Source organism: Carassius auratus, unplaced genomic scaffold (assembly GCF_003368295.1).
Source record: "Carassius auratus strain Wakin unplaced genomic scaffold, ASM336829v1 scaf_tig00217058, whole genome shotgun sequence".
In the NCBI taxonomy this organism is placed as follows: domain Eukaryota; kingdom Metazoa; phylum Chordata; class Actinopteri; order Cypriniformes; family Cyprinidae; genus Carassius; species Carassius auratus.
In genome coordinates this window covers 49986-54390 of record NW_020528873.1, presented here as the reverse complement: position 1 = coordinate 54390, position 4405 = coordinate 49986, and the positions used below count along the sequence as shown (strand labels likewise).

Sequence of the window (4405 nt, the reverse complement as noted above, 5' to 3'; positions counted from 1 at the left end):
AATGGTTTCCATTGCAGTTTTGTATTGGTTCTGATTTGAATTTTTACCTAATAGCTGGTAATTAGGTCATTAATTAAAAGAAATAAATTATTAATACAACTATACACAGGTTTTGTCAAGAATATCATTTGTATTTATTTAAAATACATTTAAACTATCACGGTTAATTGCACACCTGTTAATTGCACTAGTTGTCGGGTGATGGAAAACAAGGACTCCATCAAACAGACAGAAACAGACCGGTTTGATGCTTCAAGGGTGAGTAGAAGAGAGACGGATTTTCATTCTCGGGTAAACTAACCCTTTAAGACTTCCATTTAAATGGACCAGTAATTAATTACAAAGTGATTTACCTATAAACAAAAGATGTCAGATTGAAAGTGTATGTCACACACATCCATGAACTTGGCACGGAGGAGGGCTGTTGCAGAAGAGTATGGAAGGCTATGTTGGGTGTTTCTTTTATTCCAAGGTTGTGTTCTTATAAACCTGGGTTACTCTGGCTCATAAAGCTAATTCTATAATTAATTCTAAGCTTTAAGGATTATTTGTAGTAATATTTGGCACTACAATTCATGAGCTCACCTGTGCATCCAGAGCTTTCATCCATAGATGATTTTATGCTAGTTTTGTCTTGTGTATATTCAAGCGGAGGCATAACCAGTTCAGTTCATTTATTGAGGCTTGTGGAACACATACATACAACGCAACACTGGCTGCATCCGAAATCGAATACTTCTCTACTATATAGTATGGAAAAAGCAGTATGCGACAAATTAGTATGTTTGAATCTTTTGTGTTCATAAAAGAGTAGGCGAGAATTGCAATAACTCTTGCGAGATTCAGTTGTACGTATACTTAATTTGCATTCTAATATGCCTACTCACCTACTATATAGTAGGGAAAAAGAGTATGTGAAGAAGGAAGTACGTTCGAAACCTTAAACCATAAAACAGTAGGCGAGAAATCCCCGGATGTCCTACTGCTTCAGCCAAGATTATGAAGGGTTCATCGGGGGATACTTTTCAATCCCAGAATGCCACGCGAAAGGGATAAATCATCATCATAGGAGGAGGAGAGCAGCGTAGTGGGTGTTTACAAAGGTGATAATTATAAAACAAAACACGGTTCCAATGTGATAAAATCGTATTTGTTGAGCTACTGTAGAGTAAACTGTTCATTTGTTAAGGTGTAAAGACGCTAGCCAGTAACATCATAGTATATTTGTGATGAAAAACAACATCAAAACATGTTTTATTATGTAAAGCAAAAATCGGAATCCCTATTAAGCACATGTACATCCCCAAAGTTGATTTGCATGAACCAAATACATCTTAAAGACGATTAATTGTCTGTTTAATATCAGACAGAGAAATGTTCTAAGAGAATTGCAAAAGAGCAAATCACATGAACAGACATTTGAGTGAGAGATGTGTGTGTTATTATGTAGAATCAACTGTCTACATTTCTTTAGATGAATGTGAGTAATGTAAATAAATAAATCTACATTAAGTAAACATAAGTTATCTATTTCATTTGACCATTAGTGTTGTTGATAAATTGTGGAGCTCTTATGTTAGGTAAAAAGTGAGTGAACACATCGACATCTAGCTCAACATGTAAATGCAGTATATCACAGATAAATCACAGAGACGGACTCTTGTCTGGATGTTTCAGGGACAGATGAGACACACGTGTGTTTATCTGCTGCAGAGAGACTGATGAAGAAATGCTGCCATCAAAGATTCTCAGTGAGTGACAGCAGCATCTGTGGAAAAAACCTGAAAGAAAAATCTAAAGTAAGATCATTCTGTTACTTCTAATACAGAAATTAAATGACACTGTGCTATTAAAATGACTGCTTTTGATTTGTGTTTGTGCATCTTTATAGGATCTGAAATGTCTGCAGACAGCTGTGTGCACTGAGGATGGAGAAGATGGAGTGCCATGGGTGAAATGCTCCATCACTGCATCTCCTCTTGTTTTCTCATCAGGACCAGATGTTGCTGTGGTCTCTTCATCTTCAGTGACCCCAGAGCCATTGAGAACATCTGGAGAAAGATCAAAAGACACTGAGGATGTGATTTTGGTCAAGTTTGTTCTGCTGGTTTCTGTACATACAACATCAGTCAATAAAGCCTGAGTTTCAGAAGTTTCTAAAGTATCAAATAATGTCACGAAGAATCTGAAAGTCATGCTCCATTGACTGATACTGTATGAACACAAACCAGCAGGAGAAACCTGACCAACATCACCTTTTATGTTCAGGCAAAGGATTGAACAGAATGAAGGCAAGTCATTAATGACTGAATTTATATGTTTAGATGACTTGACCCTTTAAAACCCCAAATAGAAACTGCATTAAATGTATGCATGCATTAATATTATAGTAGAACATTGAAGAAAAGAAGCTTTAAGAAATAAGCAGCTTTATTAAGCATTTTTCTGCCCAAGACACAAAAAAAGCATTCACAAAATTCACATTTACATGTATTAATTTGCCAGACACTTTTATCTGAAGTGACTTACAGTGCTGTTATTACAGGACTTCAATCCCTCTGGAGTCACCTGGAGTAAAGACACACCGGTGGAGATTGATCCAGAAACCTTCTGCTCACCAGTTCAGTTCACTAAATCACATAAATAATAAAGCTTTATTAATTATTAATTAATTAATAATTAATAAATTAATTAACACGCAATTGTAAAAATATAAAATTTTATTCAGCAATAAATAGAATGCTGACAACATGACAAAGTGTTTTACTATGTGTAAGTGTTTTCCAGGTAGTGTTGCTCATGGAGAGCAGACACAGCAGCAGTCAGATCGTCCCGCACATGTTCTCCTGCTCCTGTTCAGGGTCTTCATCATGGTCTTCCTCATCCTCTCTGCACTCAGACAAGGACTCGATGTCCCTCTCTCATCATGATCAGATTCAGTCTGACTGCAGCAGTGAGGTACCTGATGGACGGATGTGGGTTCACCGTCTGTACACTTTCAGAAACAGAACAGTATCTGAAGAAAGCTTTGTTTCATGTGTTATTGACTTGTATTTTATTTATTATTTTACTTGTTTATTCATGTCTCCTGTTGTTGTCAGTAAATAAAATATAGCCTAATTGTTTCATTAACACATACATTAATTCATTACTTGACTGAATATTTAGATGTATTCATCTTAGCTGCATTTGTCTAGTGTGAAGTTATGCATAGATATGAAAAAAAGAAACGAACCACAAACTGTTTTACAAAAAAAATATATAATTATTAGTCACCATTTATCATTATTATTGTTGATAAGTGTTGGGGTGGGCTAGAAATGCTTTCAGAGGTAATCTTAATTTCTAAGTAGTAATACTTACATTTTTCAAGTGTAAAATCAACATTCTTCTCCAAAGCCGAGATCTTCAAGCACCTGATCAACGTCTTATTTGTGCAGATATTACAAATACTGCAAAAGCTGAGGAAAACCGTATGAGGTAGGGTTTGTGGAGTAACTGATGCTATGAAGGGTTTAATCTTCAAGGATTAAACTGTGGGTCATTCCAATAGAGTTAAAACATAAAAACAACACAAATCTATTGGTTAAACTACAATAACAATAAAAGGACATTTGTGTATTCAACAAGACCGACCACAAAAGGAGCAAATTGGATCAACATCAAAATATTTAGGTAGTAAATATTAAACCTGTAGCAGTCAGTCATATATTTGAAGTTGTTATAACGTCATAGGTCACATGATAACGTAAACATGGCGGAATTCATTCATACTCAACGAGATTTGGCTGTAGAGTACGCACTCTTTTAGCGCTCGTTAAGTAAGTACTTATTGAAATTTAGTACCTACTCGTTAAGTATGCGATTTCGGACGCAGCCACTCTGTACATGTGCTCAGTCTCCCCACACACACACTTCTCCTGCTGTCTTACTCAGCTCTCTATAACTCCCTGAGGCCCCCTAGCGGGTGGATGTTGTAACACATACCAACAGTATATAATACCTTGACAAGTTTCACCTTCCTGCAAGCACAAGTGTGACAGTCAGTCAAACATCACAATCTATCATCACATCACACTGTATTTTAAGCTGCAATAGTATAATTTGTCAATATATTAAAGTATTTAACATTGTGTAATAAGGCTAGATATTTTCATAATTTGACAGAAAATGGCAATTTCTAGTCTGGAAAACTGCATTACAGAAGTTGAAAAATCTCTTGTATATTTTAAACCTCATATTCATGTTTTTTTGTGGGAAAAAGTGATGAATCCAACCTGGATCAGACCCCCCCACCAGGCTCTGCACGTGCAGGCCGCTAATCAGCTGCAGTGCCTGACTATACATTAATGTTAACGGACATTAACTACACATATTGCTAAAGATAATATTTAAAAATTTTTGG

The 4405-nt window shown here is 35.9% G+C and overlaps 1 long non-coding RNA gene across 1 annotated transcript; it reads right to left on the bottom strand.

Moving 5' to 3' along the window:
- Positions 1-356: 356 nt before the first annotated feature.
- LOC113099815 (uncharacterized) lies at positions 357-3989 on the bottom strand. Its single transcript, XR_003289524.1, has 5 exons — positions 3851-3989; positions 3364-3461; positions 2768-2995; positions 2530-2630; positions 357-2051 (listed from the first exon to the last, which is right to left on the bottom strand). It is a non-coding gene; the product is annotated as an uncharacterized LOC113099815 (long non-coding RNA).
- Between the last annotated feature and the right edge of the window lie 416 nt (positions 3990-4405).